Source organism: Neovison vison, chromosome 8, assembly GCF_020171115.1.
Source record: "Neovison vison isolate M4711 chromosome 8, ASM_NN_V1, whole genome shotgun sequence".
Classification (NCBI taxonomy): Eukaryota; Metazoa; Chordata; class Mammalia; order Carnivora; family Mustelidae; genus Neogale; species Neogale vison.
In genome coordinates this window covers 131,578,381-131,604,481 of record NC_058098.1, presented here as the reverse complement: position 1 = coordinate 131,604,481, position 26,101 = coordinate 131,578,381, and the positions used below count along the sequence as shown (strand labels likewise).

Genomic DNA, 26,101 nt, shown 5'->3' with positions numbered 1-26,101 from the left:
TCCAATTTATATATTTAGCACCTAGCATATGGCTGTTATATAGTAGATACTCAATACATTATAGTTCTCTTCTCTTTTCCACTGAACCTTATTTTTTAAATGAAGAAAACAATATAAAAATTTTTGCCCATGTTCCCCAACCACTCTGGAGAGAAAAATCATGAGATCATGCAAATGCAAGAGCACTATGTCACCTCTGTGTCTATACATGTTTTCTACCCAGAAGTATTTCATGACATTAATTATCTCATGGAATGGGTTAAGTGCTAATTTTGAAAATGGGGTGAAATCTGTATTTGCTTCAATCATATGAAGAATGCACAGGGGAGGATATATTCATTTAACAGCAGAAAAATAAGACTAAAGGTAACAGGCCTTACCAAAAGTCAAGCAAATCTAAGGCAGTGGGGTTAGTCAGCTGTTCCCAGGTCTCCACAATTCAGCTCTATATAAAACAATGAGGGAAGCATGGTAAGACAGTCTCCATTCCAACTTTAGGAGAAAGATGAGGAGTTAGGGTTGATGCCCTGGTAGTCCACTCTTGTCTTGATAAACATTGCTCTGCATCATGGCCCCCATGAGCATAACTCATGACCGGGAAACAACAGGGCAATCTGTTTTCATCAAAGAAAGAAAGAAAAGATTGCCAGAGATTTGTACGTAACTTAGTATAGCAAGACATTTGTGGGGCCTTTGCAGCAATGCCATTTTACTTATAAGCAGTTTAAAGGAGGAATATTTATGGCCCTTCGACCTCTCACACTGGCCCTGAAAGAAATTGGATTTCCAACCAAATCCATTTACAAGGAGAGAGTTATTCATTCTAATAAAACCACATGGTAAGTACATTAAGTAGGAAAAAAATGTCTTTTGATGAACAGAGATATTATACCCACAGGAGTGACAGCAGCCTCAGTGAAAGTTAAGCTTGACTGCTTCTCGTCTTACTTGAAATTTTTCCAGCTCTTAAAGCATGACAATACAACAGGCTGCTTCAGAGTTGCACAAGTTCAATTAAGCAATAGGCCCAATTTCAGCCTTGATTCATGGGGTGTGAGCTAATGTGTGAAGAAGAAAAATGCCATGGAGCCCTTAAGAGGAACTTCAGCTTCTAATCTGTATATTTATAGCCCTGGCACCAAAATTAACAAAAAAGGATACCAAAAGGTATGAAATATGGTATTTACCTTTGAGAAATACTTTGTCTACTTTGAGAGAAAATACCAGCATATACAATATAGAACATTACAAAATTAAGCACAGTTGGAAGACTATTGGGGTCCCTGGCTAGCTCTGTCAGTAGAACATGTGACATTTGATCTCAGAGCTGTGAGTTCAAGCCCCATGTTGGATGCAGAGATTACTTAAAAATAAAATATTTAAAATAAAAAGCAGATTATCAACGATTAGAGTAATTTGACCAAGTTCAGGTGAACTTCCTTATAGCACAACAGTGAGAACTTTGAAAAGAATATAAATTCAAAAGTTGAGAGGAAATATGGACTGAGCTGAGAAGTTGATAAGTGAGGATAAAGAGGATACCAATGATAACATCCTTTTTTTTCTGACTTAACAGAGTTCATGAATGGTGGAGACATTCACTGTGATGTGGAAAATGGAAAAATTGGCGGGACATAAAATGGGTTAATTTAGATGTGCTGAGTTTGAATGTTCCATGGGGCATTCCAAAAATTTCCAGCAATGGTCTGGTAACATATATGAAGTCCAATAGATATATGTATGCTAGAGGCAAAGAGCTCACCATTGATAGGGAATTAAGATAAGCTCTAAAACTTTAAATCTTTGCTTTTTATTTTTCAAATTATGTAAGTTAATCTCTTAGGACTGTACCAAGTTTTAACCTTGTTTTTTATATAATAATTCATATATTGCTTAAGGAAACACATTGTCAATAATACCTAATTGTCCAGTTGTATGTAAGTGTCTCCTCAAGTTCACTTTCAGTTAGCTTTGGTACCACTTCTGGAATAAATGTCCTAGAAGGAATGAAAACTGGCCAGACAACATATAAATCTAGGTTTTCCAACTTGGGGGAGCCAGTAAATATTTGGCATGATTCAGTATATTGTGCCTGCTGATTTAGGAGCTACTATACTCTGGACCTGGGGTCACTCATCCAAGTACTATTCAATGGAGTATAGGTAGATGTTTCTGTTGGATGAACTGCAAGCAGCACCAGAAACAAAGACTATAAATCAAACAAAGAGACAAGCAACACACACACACACACACACACACACACATTTCAACCTTCAGTGACTAGGTTGTAAATGGTTATGGATAGCTCCAACTAAGCTTGGAGAAGATGGGGAAAAGAAATCATACATCAGGCAGAAAATGGAACTATGAGAGTACACAGCAAGAAGTAGTTGCTGCTTTATCTTATACAAAAGTCCTCCAGTCTCCCTAGGTGCTAGAAACCAAAGCAGGTTTCCCCGCTAATCAGCAAAATGAAAGAGCAAGTCTTTATGTGAGAATTTAAGAGAAAATTCCAGTTTTTCTCTATACACATAAGCAGTTAATGAACTAGATCAAGCAGAATGAGTTGGGGGGAGGAGGTATTAAGTGTCTTGAGAAATACCAATATATAAAACATGGACAGAGAATAAGATGCCTACAAAGGTATTCTGGAAGGAGATAATAGGACTTTACTGAAATTGAAATAATAAAATGCTGGTTAATAAGAAGCCATAGTGGACCAGATCTAATTTATAGATAAAAGTGCTATGTTATTAAAATATTATTTGTATGTAATTAATGCAATAAGACTATAATTTGGTGTGTGATGTAGAAAAGGATGAAAATGGAGGGCTGTGTGTGCAGAAAAGAACTCAAAAGGACAAAATGAATCTCCTTATCTCAAAAGGAAAGAAGAGAAACAGAGGTTCCTCCACATCTGGGGATAATGGGAGAAACATTTTATTTTTCACTTTTTAAAATGTATTTATTTATTTGTTTATTTATGAGAAAGCATACACGTGTGAGAGAGAGTGGTTGGGGAGGGGCAGAAAGGGAGGGAAGAGAGATTCTTAACAGGCTCCATCCCCAGCCTAAGCCCCATGTGGGGCTTGAGCTCATGATCCTGAGATTACAACCAGAGTAGAAATCAAGAGTGGATGTTTAACTGACCAGGCCACCCAGGTGCCCCTAGGAAGACATTTTTTAACTTAGATGCTTGGGTATAACAAAGCTTAAGCAGTATTTATGATAATGAGCAAAATTCACAGATTCTTGGCAAATGGAAAGTCAGATGCTAGCTCAATAAATTGGGTACCAAGGGAAATGGGAGATGTTTGTACTACACAACAAGAAAGTGAGAAAGAATACTTGACCACAATCAAGACCCTTGAAGACTGATATGAGTTATGCTGGGTGTAAGGATGGAACTTTTATTTAATTTAAAATCAATTAGCCAACACATAGTACTCATTAGTTTCAAACGTGACGTTCAACACTTCGGTTGCGTGTAACACCCAATGCTCATCACATCACATACCCTCCTTAATGCCCATTACCCAGTTACCCCATTACTCCACCCACCTCCCCTTCAGCAGGATGGAACATTATTCCTCTCCTAATGAAGCAATAAGGAGGTCATTGGTCAATGTCAAATGTTGAGATATGGGTCAATATGTTTTCCTAAGAGGTCTCTGTAGGCCCACAAAGCAACATAACCCTGTATTCTGGGGGAGAGGATACCCATTCTGTTCGATACCCATATCTGTTCCCACTCAGTGATATCACATAGACTAAAAAAATAAATGGGTAAAGTGAACTGGTGAGCAAACATGGAATTCAAAATATTTCTTAGCCTATATGTCATGGACCCCAACCAGTCAGAAAAGGCCAATAAGAATGCACACAAGCCATGAATAACTGCTATACCATACCAGTGAGGACCAGTCAAATTTCTACCCCGCCTATGAATCTGATCTCCTCCTCAAGGTCACTATGAGTAGAGGGAGCTGTTAATCTGCTTCTAAGGGAGGTTCTGCTTTGAAGGAAGCTAAGTAAACACTGCTGCCATATTATTTACTTTGTCAATATCCTTTGTAAACCTCATGTTAATAGGATTGTGCAATGGTAGAATTCTTCCCAGCTCAATGACAGGAAACCTGCTGCAAGGTCCTGCCAAATATATCTCTGAAACTTTTGATCATTCCTTATATTTTTATTTGCATTTTCCCCAATCATTACTTCCCTGGACTCTTTTATCCATATCTGGCTGATTTTTCTATCTATATTTCTTATCTCTTCCCTCCGTCCTTCACATGACCACCAGAAAGAAGTGCTAAAATTATTAGTAATCTGCATTTTAAAAAAAGTAACAACTCACTTTCTAAAAATAAAATGCACATTTCTATTCATGGTACTCAAAATGTATTTCAAAATTGGTCCCAACCTTCCTTTTCATGTGCAACCTTTATTGTTACTCCATTCTCCATTCCCCCAATGTCCCCATCATCTCTTCCAGTTTGAGAGCTAGAAAAATTCTAGCTCTCCAAAGACTACTTTGCTTATACATTCATGTAATCTTGATGTTGGCTAATGTCTCCCTGCCCTTAGATATTTTTGAAGTTTCATAATAGTTCTAAGTTATTTACTTCCCCTTTCTGCAAGAAGATCATACCTTCCTGCCACACAGACATCAGGCTTGGCTGTGTGATTTGTTTGGCCAATGAATGTGAGCAGAAGTAATATTTCTTTGCAGTAGCTTTAGGAGCTATGACATAATTCTGAAACCACTATTTTTCTTTTGCCATTAGACTAGCACGTCCCAGTCAGGGTCTGCTCCTGCAGCTTAGATGACAGAATAAAACTGTGTGGAACAGAGCTGCGTAGACACACACACAATATGAAACATAATGGGCTAGACTGATTTTGCAAATTATGCATCAAAAGCAGATGGATGCAGCGATCTCCTTCAATAAGGACCAAATACCATTCCTGGGGCTGTGGCAATTCCAAGTGCTCCCCAAGTTCTCATGCTTTCCTTCCTCTTACATTGTCTTCTCTACCTTTGCTTCAATGAGCGCTACTTAGATTCTGTCCCATGTAAAACTGAGACCTGAAGACTTACCCCTTCCTTGTTCTCTGGAACAAATCTAATCATACTTGGTAGTCCATGAAGTTGGAAACACTCAGGAAAATCAGGATGGCTGAGAGCTCGGGTCATATCCCACAGTGCACTTTCTTCTGCTAACACTGTCTCAGCTCCTCATCCTCCATAGACTTTCAAAACCCTCTCCACCCTGCCAAAGCTGCTTCCCTGGGACATTAGTGAGCTCCATGCTCTTATGGAATCTCTGACTGGACAAAGCCCCACAGAGCAGCCTGTCTTCCCCCAGATCTATTTTCCATCATTTATTTAGACAAAAATTTCATTTGCTATGAAATTATATTTTAATGCTATCACAGCTAATGTCTACCCTAGGAGATAATACCTAGCATCCTTTCAGACTTTTCCATTGTAAAAGCACTTTCAAGTCAATTATCTCATCAGATCATCTCTATGTGCCCTCAGTCTCCATGAAGGCAGGTGCCACAAGGTTTACAGTAGATGGACTCCGTAGGTCTCGGCACAGTACCCACCACATGGTAGATGCTCAGTCAATATCTGTGGGTAGATGATGAATAAATGAAAGCATGAATATAGCTATTATGTGACAAGTGAAGGATCATATCTTCTAAGAGACAGAACCAGGATTCAGGTCATGTCTCAGATTCCAGGCCCCATAGCCTTACAACACTGTGCTTCTCCCATGGACTTGCAGCTGTTCACTAGGAAGGGCTGCAAACAGAGGTAAGAGTGTGCATGATCTAATTATTTCAAAGAGAGGATCAAAGTATCAGACAAGTATTAGACTACAGGTTTTGAAGGTTTCTTCCCATCTGCAATTTTAATGAGAAGTCTAACAATATTCCAAAAGTTGCTTTAGGTATCTATAAAATGGAATTTTTCCTCCGGAGCTTGTTTTGTTTACATATATGAAACTGTGTGAATGAAGATCACATAAATTCAGCATATCTGGGTGTTCCAAAGGGACAATCTAAATTGAGATGTCAAAGTCATAAATTCTACCAACAAACACTCCCTTCCTCACTCTACCATGATAGATGACAAGTCGTTTCTATCTGTTAAATAATTCATCCTCTTTGGTGTTTACAAGTTACAAACATAAGAAGGATTTATACTTTCATAATCACAGTAAACTCTCTATTTTGAAAGCCTGAGTCAGTTTTTATAAGTGCAGTGTTTCATTATTCACTCTCTGCTGTTGTCACAGAGTGAATAGAATCCTCACTCTCTTTTAGAAACCCATAATTTGGAGTCCTACAACCTGTGGGAAGGTTTTAGCTCAACTATTTGTTGATTGTTAGACCCGGAGCAAGGCATGAAGTTTCAGGTTTGTGATCTATAAAGTAGCATTAGTCATGATCATAAGTGAGCGATGAGGGTCAAATGAGAGGAGATGGTGGCTTTCAAACTCTCGTTTTACGGAGAATCAAGGGCAGGTAGAGGCCAAGCCAGAGAAGCCACAGACTCCTCCCCAACCTCCACTGCTCAGACCCGAGAAAGTCAGCTTTTAACTTTCCCTCAAATTCCCAACTCAGCGATTTGTCAACCCCATCAGTGGTTGCTTCCTTTATAAAAACTCCCTCACAACTATAGCCCAACACGGTAGAGTTCACAGAGCTCATCCATATACATTATCTCATATCTAATCTTCACTGTGATACCAGAAAATTCTCTTTCCCCTGTGGAGCTGAAAGACTGAGGCCCTCCAAGATGAAGTGACTTGCCATCGTTCCCAAGATGAGGCAGCATTAGCTCCCAACCAGGGAGGTGTCCCGTGGCTCAGGACAGCCTTCACATTCCTGTTCTCTCTAATACACAAGATACCATCTTTAATTTGAAAACTGTTTGCCTTTTCAGATGACCTATGTTCTCACAATAAACAAGCCACATTCTCATTTTTCTTCAAAGAATGAAATTTCGGGCTTATCTTAAGGAGAAGGTGAAAACATCAATTCAGGATCTGATATGACTTAGAGCACAGCCCATGTTTCTGTTTCGAAGGCCACAAAGAACACATTGTCCCCGGAGCATGGAGATGGTCCTCCCAGCTCCAGCTGAGCACATTTGGAGGGACAACTGTCTTTCGATAGGAACAATAAATGTATTGGCAACAAGTACCACCAGATTTTCTTGTTAACACTGACATATTCTTCTCATTTGAGAGAAGTAACTGTCTGGATTTTTTTTTTTTTTCAATTTAACATGTTCTGTCCATCACCCCCATAAGCCCAAATGACTGCTAACAGATATACTGAGACATTTTCTCTACTCACAGAATTCATTAACTCATCCATTCGTCAAATGAGCAGTACCTTTTCAGTGCTGGCTATGGGGCAAGGCATTGTGAATACCAAATTTATTACAATGAATTCCTGCCATCAAGATGCTTACAATCTTGCTAAGAAGTGACTTGTATAAATACAAAACAGAATGAGATAAGTACTTGAGAAATGTACAGAGAGTTCTAAGAATTCAGTGAGGAACGATCACTTTGATGCAGGTTATCAGCAGAAGTTTCTGGGGTGAGACAGTCTGGTTGCTCCAAGTTCATAAGTACATGGACTCCCAACAGATGAAAATGGGGCAGAGAGGACTATTCATGTTGGAAAGAACGACAAGGCCAAGGAGACAGTCTGAAGAGTTTGAAAGCAGAAAAATATGATAGTGGAAAATGTCAGATGCAGCACCTGGGTGGTACCACTCAAATCATTTTTAAAATAGAAATTAGAATAGATGTCATTATAAGACTATGGACCTTCAAACATTGTTTTGCTCAAGTTTTGGGATTGGGTTTTAAAGGTCCCTGACAACACTTATTCTTAACTGAGACACATTCACTGACATTACTGCTAAGCCTTACAAAAGTTGGAGAGATATGAGTGAGCTGATAAATAACTATTTTTAAAGACCTTTTAAAAATTAGAATTTCACACTGAAGTCAACTGTCATAAATGATAACAGAGAAGATTACACTAGTGGCCACGAAAATAATGAAATAAATTAGAGTTCAAAACTTCAAAGGCTTGTATTTACATAATATCATTCCTTTTATTGCTCTAGTGGTTGATTAGGGAGAATGAAGTTTTCTTACCTTTTACGATATTTGATGCATATTCCTATATTAAGAGAAAGTAACACTTGCACTTCCACAGTGAAAATTAAATTATAAGAATTAGGATTAAAATCAAAGAAAAGTTCCTTTGTGAAAATTGACAGATTTTGAAGTGTGCATGATAATTCAAACAGTCAACAATAGCCAAGATGGTCTGAAGAACAATGTCTGAGAATTTACTCTAAAAGATGTCAAGATTTGTTATAAAACTACAATAATTAATACATGTGTTGATATAAAAATGGACAAACAGACCACTGGTATACTTACAGCATGAGCTCTGAAGTATCTTTCCCTGTCTCCACACTCCCTCGGCAACCATGGTTGTATAGCAGGGTAATTAGAACGCAGCTCTGAAATCAGATTCCTGGGATTAGATTCCCAAAGAGAAGCAGAATGCTCTCACAGCCTTATCTAAGGCTTGCCCTGTAACCCATCAATGTTCTTTGACATTGACTCTACTGACACTCTCAGAGACACCTTTCATATTAGAATAGAACTGTTCAAATATAAAATGATACATTATAAAGCCCCTTACTTTGATGCAGACAATGTGACCCATACAGTAAGGGGAGGTATTACAGGCTAATCAAAGTCTCAGCGAGTTTCAGTATCCAAATTTTGACCCTTAAATAGGTAGGTTTTCTTTCTTTCTCTCCCTCTCTCTTTCTCTCTGCCTCTCTCCCCTTCACCCTCTTTCTCCCATTGGCTCTCCTCCCTACCCCTCCTCCTCATCCCCTCTCTTTCCCACCTCTTTCTCTTTTCTGTCTGTCTCTCCACAAAAGGGTAAAAGAGTGCTCACTCTTTATCTTGGGAAAATAATCTCTTGGTGTCCTCAAGTTTCTCCTAACTATTCCCCATGGTCATCAGCTCTTTTCCCCATGTAAACTTGCATAGCAAAAGCATTCCACTTTGAGACAAACTATTTCCAATATCCTCATCCAGGACAGGAGATTTAGTGATACACAAATGAACCTCTGGAAGTATCTTGGGAACCAATTAAGGGTGAAAATTTTAAAAGAAAACATAAATGATCTATGAAAAATTTGGGAAAAAAGGAATAATAACTTGCTATTCTTTGAGGGCACAAAAAGGGAAATTTGTTCCACCACAATGATTTAATTCAATCATTGTATCTGGTTTCTTCTGAAATGCATAAATAAACTTCAGAGAAAGAATAGAAGGAGGATGTGGAATTGAGAGGAGCTGATCAGAATTGTGCCAACACCTTTGAAAACCTGCTTTCACAACAGCACTGTATCTATATGACAAGTCACCACAAGCAATGAGCAATAGTGATATCAACAACTAGAGTCAAGCATAAACAGATCCACATTCTGTCCCCATTATCCCCTCTTCAGGCACTCTACACCCTGGCCAGCCACAAATACTCGCTCTCCTTCAAATGTACCCTAGACCATTTGCTCCATATGCTACTTTCATCTGAAATCCTCAATATTCCTCTTTTGCATTCATTTAAATACCAGACTGAGGCCCAGGTAACTTCTTCCTTGATTTGATTTTAAAATAGTTAACCTATTCACATGGATCAAAGTTTAAGTCTCCTCCACTTCTGCTCCCCAGAGAATAATAGCAAAACAATAAAAAAAAAGGCAGTACCCCAAAACTGTGGAACTTTTACAAAAGGTATAAATGTGTAGTGAGGATATCAGAAGGAAAATGAATATCTGAAACAATAATGACTCAGACTCTCCCCAAATTAATATCAGACACCAAGTCATAGACGCAGGAAGCTCAGAAAACACTAAGTAAAACAAAGATCAAACAAACAAACAACACACCACACATACACATATCATTTTCAAACTACACAAAATCAAAAATTTAAAAGAAAAATCTTGAAAGAAGCCAAAGGAGGAAAGCAAACCTCATAAAATAACAAGATAAAAATTACCTCTGACTTCTTCTCAGAAACCATGCAAGCAAAAAGAGTAGAGTCAGATATTTAAAGTGCTGTGAGAAAGAGAGAGAGAGGAAGAGGGAGAGGAAATGGCCAATGTATACTTCTGTACTCTGCAAAATCATTCTACCAAAGTGAAGGAGAAATAAAGTTCTTTCTCAGACAAACAAAAATGGACAGAATTTGTTGTTAGCAGATCAATCTTGCAAGAAATGTTAAAAGAAGTCATTTAGAAAGAAGAAAAATATAGGTCAGAAATTCAAATCTACATAAAGAAAAGAAGACCTTCTATCAAAGAAGGAATAAGGGAGGTAAAACAAAAATGTGTATTTTTCTTATTCTTAATTGATCTATCAGATAATAGTTTGTTCAGAATAATAAAAGGAACATTATGCTTGATTATATAAGCTTATGAATATGTAAAATTATAGAAATATAGATTTATATATTTATTTACATATTATATATAATTTAAATACTAATTTAGTTGCATATTAAATATTCAATTAAGTATTTAATATGTATATGTATATACATATATACACATCTTATATATGTGTATATATGTATATACATATACATATACATACACATATACGTATATACATACATATATATATATCTTATATATAAAAAATTTTTGCCTTGAGTAGAACTACCACAGGCTTAGAGAGGACTCTCAGTGACAGTGGACTCAATGGGCCCAAGAGTCCTTTTACCCCACATTGTGCGCAAAATCAGATGCACACAATTAAAGAGCATAGGGTAAGCACCCGATATCTAGAAATCCAATAGGTCTCACTAGACCAGATAGTTTCTGGTAAGAATGACTTCCTCTCCCTTCCCTTCTACCTGCCAATTAGTAGACAGGAAAGAAATCTGATTCTTTATCAGAGAAATTTGATTTTTTTTAAGATTTTGTTTATTTATTTAACACAGAGATAGAGACAGTGAGAGAGGGAATACAACTAGGGGGAATAGGAGAGGGAGAAGCAGCTTCCTGTGGAGCAGGGAGCCTGATGCAGGGCTTAATCCCACATGATGGTCAGGATCATCATGACCTGAGCTGAAAGAACTAAAGACTGAGCCACCCAGGCACCCTGAGAAATTTGATTCTTTATATAACTCTTTAGATAACCAAAAACAAGCATACCACTCTTTCCCTAGCTTCCTGGCAGAAGCAAGACCTTGAAGAATAGGGTTCTAGATATGGGCTTATGCATGCTTAAATATAAATAAATTGAATGACAGCAATGACATGGCACAGGAGAGAAGAATTAGGATGATTTTGTTATTGCTAAAGGTACAAACCCTATGTATGAAGTGGACAGTATTATTTGAAAATGGACTTGGATTAGATATAAATGTATACTACAAACTCCAGCACAATCACTAAAACAAATGTAAAAAAAAAAAAAAGAAGTATAATGAATATCCTAAGAAATTTTTTAAAAAATGAAATCATATAAAGTGTTCAATTAAAACCACAAAAGTCAGGAAAAAGCAGAAGACAAATATAGAAGCAAAGAATATAGGCAAAAAACAAAAATAGTACTAAGTATGGTAAATATTAATCCAGCTATTTCAATAGTCACTTTGAACATGAATGGTCTAAGTGTATCAGTTAAAAGACAGAGATTGTTAGAATGGATCAAAAAACAAGACCCAACCATATTATGTTCATAATAAATTTACTTTAAATATAAAGACATATTAAATTAAAGGTAAATGAATAAAGAAAGCTATAGCACACTAACACCAATAAATTAAAAGTGGGAATAGCTATATTAATTTCAGAAAAAGGAAACTTTAAAAAAAGAAAATTTATGAGATAAAGAAGGATAAAGAGATCAATTCTCCAATAAAACACAGCAATCTTTAATGTGCATCCATCTAAAAATAGAGCATCACACTACATAATGTAAAAATAATAGAACTTCTGGGAGAAATAGACCCAATACCACAGTTGAAGACTTCAACGCTTTCCATCAGAAATGGACAGATCAGTAGACAGAAAATCAGGAAGAACATAGTTGAACTCAACAAATCATTAATTAAATAGATATAATCAAAATTTCTAGATTACTTCCTCCAACACCAAAAATATAAACATTATTCTCAAGCTCACATTGAACATTCACCAAGGCAGACTGCATTCTGGGCCACAAAACACACCTTAAGAAGTTTGAAAGAACAGAAAGCATATAATGTCTGCTCTCAGACCATAGTGGAATTAAAATAAATCAATAACAGAAAGATAAGTGAAAAATCCCCAAATACATGGAAGTTAAACAACATACTGTGAAAGGACATGGAGGTCAAAGAAAAAAATCTCAAGAGAATTTATATGTACATTTTTTAACTAAATGAAAATGAAACCACAATTTATCAAAATTGATGGTGGGGGAACCTGGTAGTTCAGCCAGTTAAGAATCGACTCCTTAGAAGAATAAATGAAACAAGATGGGATTGGGAGGGAGACAAACCATAAGTGAGTCTTAATCTCACAAAACAAACTGAGGGCTGCTGGGGGGAGGGGTGTTGGGAGAAGGGGAGTGGGATTATGGACATTGGGAAGGGTATGTGCTTTTGTGAGTGCTGTGAAGTGTGTAAACCGGGTGATTCACAGACCTGTACGTACCCCTGGGGATAAAAAATATATTATATGTTTATAAAAAATAAGAAATTAAAAAAAAAAAAAAGAATTGACTCCTTATTTTAGCTCAGGTCATGATCTCAGGGTCCTAAGATCAAGTCCTGTGTTGGGCTCCATGATCAGTGCAGAGTCAGATTTAGATTCTCTTTCTCCTTCTCTTTCTGCCCCTCCCCTTCCTCACACTATAAACAAACAAACAAACAAATAAATAATTTAAAAAAAAATACTTGGGAGCTACTGAGCTGTCTTTCAGTAAGTGAATGGATAAATAAACATTGTGATACAGCCAGACAATGGATTGTTTTCTAGCACTAAAAAGAAATAAACTATCAAACTATAAAAAAAAGGAGAAACTTTAAATGTATATTACTAAGTGAAAGAAGCTAATCTGAAATGCAACATCCTACATGATTCCAACTACGACATTCTGTAAAAGGCAAAACTATGGGGACAATAAAAAGCCTGTATTTGCCAAAACCCATAAAATATACAATACCAGAAGTGAACTCTAAAGTAAATTATGGAATTTAGAGAATTATGACATGTCAATATAGATCATCAATTGTAAAAAGTGTATCATTCTGAGGAATATTGATAATGGGTGAGGTTATATATGTGTGGCAGGGGCAGTGGGTTTATAGAAAGTTCCCTTACCTTCCTCTCAATTTTCACTGTCAAACTTCTCTGAAAAAAATAAATAAATAAAGTCTTAAAAAACATGTAATAAGTTTAAAAATAAAATGAAGGATTGTCTGTGGGCATATGTGTGGGAATGGGGGAAATTGTGGAAATGGAATCTTCTGAGAAATATGAAAATATATTGAGTTTCCTACATTGTTTAGAAGAGTTGTAATCATACACAATAATCCATTTTTTGTATATATATATATTTTGGATTTTGATTAAAATATAAAATGATATTTATTTGGCAGAGTAATCACTAACTAAATAGAAATGGAATGTTTGGGTGACTCAGTTGGATAAGTGTTGGGCTCTTGATTTCAGCTTAGGTCATGATCTCTGGGCTGTGGGATGGAGACCTGCATCAGGCTCCATTTTTAGAGGGGAATCTGCTGAAGATTCTCTCTCTCCCTCTGTCCCTTGCCTTGTTGTCTGTCTCTCTGTCTCTTTCCTCCTCAAATAAGTAAATAAATCTTTTTTTAAAAAAAAGAACTAGAACACATATGTATGACCTCCAAACTAGTAAAGGTCAAAGTAAGAGTAATAAAAAGTATATTATTCCACGGGACGCCTGGGTGGCGCAGTTGGTTAAACGACTGCCTCCGGCTCAGGGCGTGATCCTGGAGTCCCGGGATCGAGTCCCACATCAGGCTCCCAGCTCCATGGGGAGTCTGCTTCGCTCTCTGACCTTCTCCTCGCTCATTCTCTCTCTCACTGTCTCTCTCTCTCAAATAAATAAAATAAAATCTTTAAAAAAAAAAAAAAGTATATTATTCCAAAATAAAACTGGAGAAAAAAATCAACAAAGCACGAGACACACAGAAATCAAAAATATAAATAGATAAGCTAGTAATTATAATAAATAAAAATAAGTTAAAAGTGTTAGTTAAAAGGTAGAATGGACTAGTCAATAGTAGGTCACTGCTATCTCCTGGAACAATTTTAAAATCCAAGTTATGAATGAATGAATGAATGAATGAATAGTAAATAGCTTGCAGACTGTTATAGAGATACAAATGAGCCAAAGATGGCCTCTATGTATTGGCCCCTAGGCTGCTTATTTCTTCACTAGAAGCTGAGACCTATTAACTAAAAGCCTAATTGCTCCAAACTCAATTTTTTACACATCCAATAATTTCTAAAATAGCTGAAATAACCAGATTTTTAGTCACTGAGACCCTGCATGGTTTTTTTTTTAAGATTTTTTATTTACTTATCAGAGAGAGAGAGGGAGAGAGAGCAAGCACAGGCAGACAGAATGGCAGCAGAGGCAGAGGGAGAAGCAGGCTCCCTGCCAAGCAAGGAGCCCAATGTGGGACTTGATCCCAGGACGCTGAGATCATGACCTGAGCCAAAGGCAGCTGCTTAACCAACTGAGCCACCCAGGCATCCCCAACGCTGCATGTTTTGAATACCCCATAACACCTCCCTGGACAGTCACTACCTACTGATAACACAGAGTCTTTGTAGTTCCAAGGCCCCAAGCTGTCTTTTGGAGCTCTCTGACCCAGACATTCTCTACCTACTCTACTCCAGTTCTTTTGTCCACTTGGAGTTCCACTGTCCTCTTCCCCTTCTGGAATATGACACCTATGCTATAAACCTCTGGATTGTCTCACACTGTAAGGGATGCATGTCATCCTGTCCAAGGCCTCCAATAAAGGTTTTTGTGTTACTACTAAACTAGTTGTAGGCCCAGTCTTACCACTAAGGCCTCACACTGAAATAACCCCTGATTAAATTAATGATCTATCACTACTATTTTAAAAAAAAAAGGGTAAGCCCATTTTAGAAGAAATAATCTCTAAGTAGTCTCAGTATAGAAATTAACAAACATACCAAAATAAAAGACAATAACTGAAATCCATGAAAAAAATAGAAACAGATACACAACTGATAATGATATTATAATTATTTCAGAGAGAGTCAATTATCATATGGTTTCACTTACTTGTGGATCGTAAGGAATAACATGGAGGACATTGGGAGATGGAGAGGGAAACCGAGTTGGGGGAAATCAGAGGAAGAGACAAACCACAAGAAACTGTGGACTCTGAGAAACAAACTGAAAGTTTTGGAGGGGAGGGGAGGGGAGTGGGAGGTTGGGTGAGCCTTGTGGTGGGTATTATGGAGGGCACATATTGCATGGAGCACTAAGAGTGGTGCATAAACAATGAATTTTGGAACACTGAAATAAAATAAAATTAAATTTTAAAAAAGATTTTAAAATTTAAAAAAAAAATAGATAAAATAGTGGAGAATTTACCTGAGAATTTTAATCTTTAGGAAAGAACCAAACGGAAGTTGCCCCATTCACAATTCCCACATCTGACATTAGGTTAGATGCAATATATGTGTAAGCTAGAAGTCCGGAAGGATGGGATAGAAAGAATCATGAAGAACAATTTGTAAGAGATAGTAGCTAAACATTTTCTCTAACACTGATGAAAGATACCTTCCCACAAATTCAAGGATCTCTGAAAAATCTGTGCAAAGGAACCTGTACTCGAGTACATGATAGTTAAACAGTTGAAAAATAAAGGAAAAGAGAAGCATTTAAATCTAACTCAAGAAATAATGATGTGTTACCTACAAAGAATAATAAAATTGATGGCTGACTCCTCCATGGAAATGATGGAAACCAAAAAATAATGAAAATATATGTTTAAAGCTCTGAAAGAAAAAGAAATGCCAAAGGAAGTTCTATACTCAGTGAAAATGTCATTCAAAAATAAAGATGAGATAATGATGCTTTTAGATAGAGAATCTTCCACCAACAACATGCACTAAAATAAATCTACTACAGAAAAATGTTCAAACAGAAGGAAAATGATCCCAGAAACTAGCATGCAATTGCAGGCTGGAATAAAGAGAAATAAAACAGGTAAATGATTAAGTAGATATAAATGGACATTGACTAGATATTGACTATGCAAAATATTGCTAATAACTGTGAGATTCAAAATGTATATATCATTAAACTATATGTCAAAAGCATACACCCACACTTATACACTTATAAAAATAAACAAATAACACTAAGAAAAATGGCCAGAAAGTAATACAAAATAATTGTGACAGGGACGCCTGGATGGCTCAGTTGGTTAAGCAGCTGCCTTCGGCCCAGGTCATGATCCCAGCGTCCTGGGATCGAGTCCCACATCGGGCTCCTTGCTCGGCGGGGAGCCTGCTTCTGCCTCTGCCTGCCATTCTGTCTGCCTGTGCTCGCTCGCTCTCCCTCTCTCTCTGACAAATAAAAAAAAATAATAATAATAATTGTGACAGTAACTGTTTTGTTTTTTTTTCATAAGTTGCAAGTAATGTGTCTTGAATAAATGATTTTAATTCTCTCTTTATATATTTCCACAGTCTGCTAAGCACACAAAACAGACAAAAATCTCCACTTTACCTCACAGAGCTGGTTGGAAAGATAAACATCAAAAATACCTAGAGAAATCAAAGTGAAATAAGTCAGACAGAAAAAGACGAATACCATATGATTTCTATATGTGGAATATTAAAAACAAAACAGGCGAACAAAGAAACAAACAATCAGACTCTTAAATACAGAGAACAGACTGGTGGTTGCCAGAGGGGATGTGGGTGGGGAGATGAGTGAAAGCTACAAAGGGAATGAAGGGGAACAAATTTCCAATTATAAATAAGTCACGAAGTTGAAAAGTACCATATAGGGAATATTGTCAATAATATTATAATAATGCTGTACAGTGACAGATGGTGAGTATACTTATGGTGAGGAGTATGAGTAATGTATGGGATTGTTGAATCAGTATGTTGGACACCTGAAATTAATATAACACTGTATGCTAATTATACGGCAATAAAAATTCTTAGAGGAATAAGATACGTAATAGAGCAGATGGCAATAAAGCTACAAATGGATTGCTATTAGAGCCAAAGGAAATACACACACACACACACACACACACATTTAAAGATGCTGATTAGCACAAGGCCAGCCTCTCCTGCAGCTGACTTTACAGAATGTTCCTCAAAGAGACAGGTTACCCACCACACATGCCTGTTCCACTGCACTGGAATCCCAGCAGATCTGGGTGTTCCTAGGCTAATATTACCCCCACCGCCCCAGGTGGTGATCAGCTTTGCCAGAGGACTTTTCTGCTGATAGTACTTGAAAGCCCTGTACCCCAGGAATCCCTCAGTCTCAGACAAACCAGGACAATTTGTCGTCCTATAACTTTATAAAAATAAAACCATTTGTTCCCTCATGACGGTTAAGTTTATAACAAGGTTGTCCCCCTTGGAACTGCTGTTGCCCTGAAAAACTGGGCTTATTGATCAGAGTAGCTGCCTCTGGGCTTGGTTTTCAAAATTAGAATAACTCTTTCGCAAGTCATGGAGAATAAGAATAGATATGTCTCCATGGCATAAATGTAAACAGTATAATGATATACGTTGGATTGTTACCACACAGAGTTATTAAAATAATCTTACATATCTCTCACATTTTCCTCCGGTTTTTCTCCTTCATGTTGGGTTAAAAATATACCCCACTTCTGATCAGAATTCCCTCTCCTCAGAATGGTCCAGTATCACCCATTTCAAGGCGCTTGTGACAATGACGGCCATAATTATCATTTTCCCCAGCACAGATCACTGGGGAGCTAGACATTTCACACATATAATTTTAGTTAATTCTCAAAACAAGCCCAAAAGATACATATTGTAACTATTTTGAAGATATATCAACTGGCCTTCAGAGTGGTTCAGTAATTTATTCAGGGCCAAAAAGCCAGCCAGGGCCAAGGCAGGGAAGGAAACCATGGTTTGCCTAATGATAAAGTTCAATTTTTTAAATAATTTATCCTAAAATTTACTTTGAGAAACTTTGAGTCATCAACCATAAAATTGAGCTTTTAAAAGTGATTAATTCTTCTAACCTCTAGTTTTTGTTAAACACCCCTTTCCATTCTGAGCTGAATAGATTTAAATAATATGATCTAAAGTGACTTAAATTAGAGGAAATATGCATCCATTTTATCTAGGCGCACAAATGTCTCCCTGCTATACATTGCTCTCTAAATAGAAATTGCTTTAGATAAAAAAAATTAATAGCTGAAATAATTATATACTTTCTAGGTGAATCATCTGCAACTTTTAGTCTTTGGGAAGATTCCATATTTCTGGTTATCTGCTATGAAATGGTAAAATTACAGTCCCTTATTAAGCACATTTTTTTTCACCCATACCATTGACGTGCATCAGATGTACAGTTAAAGTTTTCCCTAATACAAAAGATGTATTTTAAAATTTATATTAGGGGCCTTTCAGTGGTCCCATTAGGCACGCCACCACATTTAACTAGATAGTACCCTGGGAATTTAGGGGGAAAAATCTGTTGATTAATCAAATTCCACAAATATTTAATGCTTTCCTCCTTCCTATACAGCAGTCATCTCTATTAGAAATACAGAGTTGACATACTGCTTCTGTCTTGATGAACTTTCTATCTACATGAGCAACCAATTTGGGTATCAGCAAATACAGCATCACATGGTGTGGCAAATATCTCTGTAGACATATGTATAAGGCATAGAAGTGACAGAGTAGAAAACGATTCTGAAGGTGGGGAAAGCATATCAGGGAAGGCTTTTCACCAGGATTGCCAGAAAGAATGTGGGTGGCAGGGTTGAGTGAAATAGATAAAAGTTACACACAACCCTAAGAGCACTGAGAAACGTATAGAACTGTTGAGTGTCTAAGCCGGATGTTGAAAGGTGATAGAAAACAATGTGAATTAGAGATCCCTAGCATCTGTTCTAACTGATTTGATCCATCTCATTTGTTCAACTTTCAAGTCTGGTGAATCATAATCCAGATACCGCACATAGACTCCATTCGTTCTCACCTATGAACTTTTTCTCGTATATTCAATTCAGACACACTCTCTATTATTCAGCTCTGCCTATGTTGCGTGTATCCTACTAGACCATGGTCAGGTGCCACAGCTATCTGAAAACTTCCCCTGTTACAACTGCGCATAAACTTTCTCTCCCTTTTGAAACAACATAACTAGCTCTGCTATGTCATTATCAAAATTCTAGTTTGTTTTTGGGTTACTGGAGTAACCCTTCTTTCTAAATATACGGTATGCTTTCTGAAAATACAGAATAGACTTCATTAACATGAGCCCTCTCTCTTTCTCACATTCCTCCACCCATCACTGACCACCACACTGAGCTCATGGTCTGCAACAGAGTAGAGGGTTCCATACATAGGACCTCTTTGATGAAAGGAATTCTGCCTGGGAAATGAGCTATGGCATCCTTGACAGGAAAACGAGAGGTTTTCACTCCCTGTAGTGAGCATATATAATATATGCTCTGACAGAATACAAATGGAATTTTGAATAAAATCCAATATTGAAGTGTACTGAGATGCCATCCATTTAAATAGATCATTTCACAGGAAACTAGTCTTTCATTAATGCTTTGTTTATGATTTTCAGTCAGAGATAAAGAAACTGCAAGAAATTTGCCTTCTCAATTTCTCAAGGGCTCACTCACAGCACTTGCCTAATTTTAAGTTCTAGCATTTAGAGGAACTCTGTATCTAGGACTCTGTCTGGGATCTAGATAGAAGAATAAGATCTAAAAAACGTTAGAAAACCCAAAGAAAGAAAAAAAAACATAAAAAGTTTTCAAGGCCTTTGAGTGGTCAAGAAAAGAAAGGGCTGAGAGAGGAATTGGGTTTTAGGAGGAGGAATCATTTAGCAAAAGCAACCAAACATGACAACAAATTGATTTCAGGTAGGAAAGGGAAAATAAAACAGCATTTTGGGGGAAGGTAAATAAGTTCAAACACAAAGGTTATACTACTTAAAGTTAGGATGGGATATTAAGCCCAGGAAATAGCCTGGCCAGTATCTCCAAGGATCCCATAAATGATTCATGCCTTATTTCTAAGGGATCACAGTACCCATTTCTTTTCACAACTTCCACAGTGAAAAAAGTAAGGTGTTCTCCTTTCCTTAATTTATTTTTTATAAAATGGAAATTTGAAATGTAAGAATACTGCACATTCCTAAATTTTCCTTAATATTATGCACAATCTATAATTCTTATTTCAAGTCTTGGTAGTCTGCCAGGAACTAAAACAAAACAAAAGGAATGCTAAAAGAATTTCTTAGTGAGCTTAAATTATGCATTCCACTTTCATGCATGGAACAGTTCCTTGTAAAAATTGAATATCTCACTAAAGCTTGCAAGGAAGGTTGATGAAAGATATAAACTTTGTAGTCAAGGTCATTTCTTACTTTATCCTTTTGATTATATTTTATTCTTTTCCATGTTCTCATACAATCTTTTAAATGAGAAAGATGGAAAATTACTTAGAAAAGAGTTATATTTTTATCTGTTATTAAGGCACCTTAAATTTATGTTTAAGAACTTTGATTAGAAGATCTTACAAGATGAAGACAAGTTCAGAGAATTGCTTGAGTAGTTTCTATGGGAGCAGCCAGTAAAAGTCAGAGATAACCAAATGGAAATAGGAAGCTGTCTCAGTAAAACTCAGAGAGGTTGAATTACTATTTTTTTTCTTTATTTCATGACATGAAATAAAGTAGAATATTATGTTCAGGACTTGGAGAATATCAAAAAGGTAAGCTTTCTAATTCCAGTGTATTCGTTATGGTAGATCCTACTACTCTAACAAATAAACCTTAGAATAAATAATGGCTCAAGCAAAGACCCTTGTACCAGTATTAGGCTAGTGTAAAAGCCAGTGGAATGTGCACCCTCCATGCAGTCATCCAAGGACCCAAACTGTCAGAAGCTCTGCTAACTTGAACATATGGTTTCCAAGGTTACCCTCTCCATTGTGGGCATCTATAAGAGAAAAAGAACATGAAGGAGCACAAGTGTTCATGGGTCAGGTCTGGAAGTGATTATAGATTACTTCGGGTCATGTTTGCCAGTCACTTGGCCACACTTGGAAGTGGGAGTGGGTTTGCAGAGTTGTAGTCCCAAACATAGAAGACACTTCTTAAGATTCATCCCACAATGTGGAGGAGGAAGAAGGTGTATTTGGTGGACAACGTGCCACCTCAACTATAATCCTATAACTGTAGAAAGTAGTACTAAGGGCAACCACTTGTCAGAGGACCTGAGACAGTAAGTAGGCAATGTAGCATCAGATAAGGTCAAAATATGCTTTCAAGTTCCTCTATCGCTTATTTGTAGGTGCAAAGTCAATGCTTCTTGAAAAATAAAAATGGGAAAATCTATCTATATCCTTGAAGCTGTGAGCAGGATAGGAAGGCTTCCAATACAGAACTAACACAGACCCAATCATGAAAAGACAAATGATCGATTTTGGGTTAAAGATAGTGCACAAAGTACCATCTTGGGCTCCCTCTCTTAATCTAATAGCTCATTAATGAAAGAAAAGATATGAAATGTTAAGCTAAGATATGCAGAGGTCAAAGATAGGGAAACACCAGAGTTATGGATGACAGGAAGACACAACAGAAGGCATCAGCAACCCAAACTCGACAGCACATGAATGAGTCACCTAGGATGACTTTCTGGAGCATATGGCTTTGCCTGACCTCTCAGGTTATTACAAACCTGCGTAACAGCCTTCTGTAATTGGTAGAAACAAAATTTTATCAGCCTGTTTATTTATTTTTATCAAAATAGGGCATATGATGGTATAATTTCCTTTTCAATTAATACATTTTATGTCACTAAATATTATTCTGAAGTGTTATTTAAATGCTTCATTATATATTATCATAGTATATGGCAGTTAAAACAATATATACATATATTCTGTGATCTAGGCTCCATCCTTATTTTTATATCATATCTCAATAAGTACTCACAATCATGTTATGCAGTGGATATTTTGATTATCATCCCCAACTTAAAAATTTAAAAACTGAGAGTCTCTGAGATAGCATACCTTTCACAAGGTCACACATCGATTCCACTTTTATTTTCCTGTTCTTAGAATCTCCGTAAAGCTTAACTCTATTTCCTAAGTAAAATGACTGCATTTCAAGCATTCTTTTGTGCTCTAATTTTTAGTTCTGCCACGAAATTGGGAAGACAAAAGCAATTTAGTTCAGCACGGGAAAAAAAAACAAAAAATCACAGTTATCAGCCTCTACCAGAAGAAGCAGTTTATTGGTGCCCCCAAGCTAGCTCTCGAAAAGACTTCCACATGATCTACGGCTTAATCCAGAAATGGCCTAAAAAACTGGACCGCTGCCATGCCATGAATCCAAGAAGAGAGCTATTTTAAAGTCCTCTTCTTGAACAACAACAAATAAAACAATACAGACTTCAAATGGTTGATTTTTTTTTTAATAAGACAAAACTGAAAGAAGAGTTCCTTTTGCTCCGTAAGGCACTGAGTTTACCCAACAGACTTTAGGTAATATTAGAAATGCACATTTCTATTGTGCTCACTGTTCACAGACATTCTGGTGTGCTACCTTCACACCATCCGCAGGTAAAACAGTGTTCTGTTGTCAGGAGGTATGCTCACAGTTACCCCCAGAGCAGTGTTAGAACCTCATCCTTTGGGTTCTAAGTTTAAAGTCCTCACTTTTTTGATTACCTCGAGCAATCTTGCAATTTCTCTCCAGTCCTGCAAGTCCCAAGGAAACTTATTAGTTGTATAGATGTACCTTTTTTTCTGTTGGCTTAAGACAGTAAGTGCAGAATTTGTGTTTCATACATAAATTCTAGTCTGATGCAAAAATACTGGCAAATGTCTTAAACCTTAACACTTATCTGAAGGCAGAGGTCATCATAAAGGGTTTCGAAAACAAAATTGAGAGCATCTTACCAAACATTAAGTGAGAGCCTATTTGTGATAAATACTGCAGGAAAAAAATGGAGAGGAACGAGGTGTTAGGGTTCAGTATCAAAAAGAGAGGATGAGAAAATTACAAATTACTCTAACACAAGGGAAATCAAAAGGTGTCATAACAATGAAATATAAAATGTAACATGTATGTATGCTTAATGGAGGGGAAGATCTTGTTTATTTGAAAGGATGATGAAAATCTTTGGGAGAAAGTTACATTTGAAATGGGCCTCCATGGAGTAATATAGTTTGGGGGACTGGAAATGAAATCGAACACATGGGACTCATTTCCAATGGGAAGAAAGTTTAATACAGCTGAAGGAGAAGAGTCCCTGTGTAGAAGGCCATAAAACACAAGGTCTTATGTGCTATAGAGTTTGTATTTAAATTCACTGAACACTTTTACATGAAGAACAATAGATTTGATATATTTGGGACTCAGAGGAGATAAATTTTGTTCTATATTAAGTTGGCTTGAAAGAAGCTTCTGTTGAAGAAGAGAAAGCAGTAGAGCTGTAGCTCAGTTTTCTAACAAAGCAAGGTCTCCACAGGGAGGGGCAAGGCAGGTCAGGATAGTGGGTATATTCTGCAAGTAGAATTTGTTAAGACATGGGAAATTCACAAATTGAGCCCTGCAACTGAATAGGCTCTAGAGATATTAACACACCAGATTCAAAGAGGACAGACTACTGGAAATTTTGGTCATGGTAACATACTTTCCATATCTCTCAGATTTTCTGTTAGAGAATTTAATTATTTTCTCTATATCCTCATATTGTATCTCTTCTACCAGGAAGGAATTGAAGGTGCCATGAAACCACACACCTGGGCACTTTACTGTGCTCCAGCTTCAGCTGTTGCCTGGACTCCTGGTTCTCTGAACTACAAGCCACTAAATCACTTGGTATTTTCTCAGAAAGCAAGATGGGAAATTTTAAGCGCACTTGTCAGATTCTTATTTGAGTAGCTCCCATCTGGGAATGGATTAATTTAAGAGATACCAAGTAGAAATCCTTTGTATCATAACAACCTCTGTAGGTGAGAAGGATTATTATTTTAGCTTTCCACCTTCTGAACTCATCCAAATCCGATTTTCAGCACCATTTATCAGACACTGTAATTATTAGGCACTCACTTTGGAAGTTGACCTTAAGGAGAGGGGGCACAGCACTGAAAGGGTTAGGAGTGTGACCTCTGATATCAGACTTCTCAGGATTCAGTTCCGCTTCTATCATTTTACTACCCAGGTGACTGTAGGCAAATTACTTAATCTTTCTGTACCTCGGATTCTTAGGCTATAAAACTGAGATGGTAGTAATAGTACCTACATTAGAAGCTCCTTCTAAAGTTATAGGCACTGTGGCCTGTACCAATTTCAAGAGAGCCTGTCACATAGAATGTGCTCCCTAAACGTCAAGTAGAACAGGTAACCATCCTGTTGTGGCAACTAGACGTTAAGCTCCTTGAGAATAGGGAATGACTTTCAAAGTTTATTTTGAACCTCCTAATTTTACTGAACCCCCAAGGTCAGGTTCTTGAGTCTCATTATCATAAAAATGAACACTGGACTCCAGGCAAAGAAAGCAGGCAGAGCTTATTTGAGACAACTTGCATGCAAAGGAGTCCACAAGAAAGAGGAACGTTGCTCTCTGAGGGGGTAGCATGCAAGGCTTATAAAGGCATTTTTTCAAAGGGTGCAAGGCTGGGAGTGGAGAAGCATCCTTCAGTTGCACAGTCATTATCCTGTGCTCATTACTTTTTAGTGGACACAAGACAGTCACAGGATGCCTTTATCCATGGTCAACATTTTCTAGGCCTCCTGGAAAGTAGAAATACTTGTGCACGTGTGCTTTAAATTATTGCTTCTAATTTTGCTCAACCATTACTCCCTAATACCTGTTACCTCTCATTTGTTTTCTTTCCCCAAAGGAGGTCTTTGTCTCCAAATGTACAGAAACTTTTAACACTTAACCTCAGACCAGTGGCTCTACAGAAGTTAAGTCCCTCTTGTTTTCCTTACACTATCTCAGTCCACTTCTCAGCACAATACATTTAGGTTGAATGAAACAAAACTATTCCAGAGAACATTTTTGGTCTTTAAAGTCTGACAGCACACTCAATAGAGGGCAAGGTCTAAATGGGCAATAAACATTTTTCCCTGAAAGAGAAAAATCTACAATTCAGGATCCCAAGAAAATTAAGGTTGTTCAAAGGAAGTTGATTTTTGGTTTTTATTATTTGCCTTCAGATACTTTAAGTAAGCTGTGAGATGTCTCAGTTGGGACAATAGACCAGTGAAATTTAGCTTAGTCCAACAAGCTGGGCCTGAATATAAATTCCTGGTTAAAAGCCAGACTTAAATTTCAAGAACAAATCTACAAGGGTTAGAGAAAACTAGGAATTTAGAGGCTTGGATGTGCATGGAACTGTCCTCCAGACTTGCATTAAAATCGGGGTTCCACCACTGACTAGCCACACGCCAAACATGATATCTATCCTCACATGCACCCATTTTCTCTAGGCTCGCTCTCTCTCTCGCTCTCTCTCTCTCTCTTTCTCTCTCACCCACACGCACCAAACGCTAAGTAGGCTTCCCAAGACAAGATTTTCATAAGATCTCTCCAGCCAATAATGCAGGTAGATAGTGATTGTTCATAAATACCATATATGTTTCTGAGTATTTACTTAAAATTTATGAAATAAAAATTAGAATTTCTACAATATATAACATGAAATATCTATCATTTATTTTGACCTTAATATGACAGC

The 26,101-nt window shown here is 37.1% G+C and overlaps 1 long non-coding RNA gene across 2 annotated transcripts in view; it reads right to left on the bottom strand.

Annotated features, from left to right (window-relative positions):
• Window positions 1-5,607: 5,607 nt before the first annotated feature.
• Window positions 5,608-26,101, bottom strand: part of LOC122915298 — a 158,427-nt gene continuing 137,933 nt past the window's right edge. For both annotated transcript variants that reach the window (XR_006386037.1, XR_006386036.1), the window contains 2 exons: window positions 8,484-8,566; window positions 5,608-5,638 (listed from right to left, as the gene is read on the bottom strand). This is a non-coding gene — a long non-coding RNA (uncharacterized LOC122915298). The remainder of the gene's footprint in view (window positions 5,639-8,483; window positions 8,567-26,101) is intronic.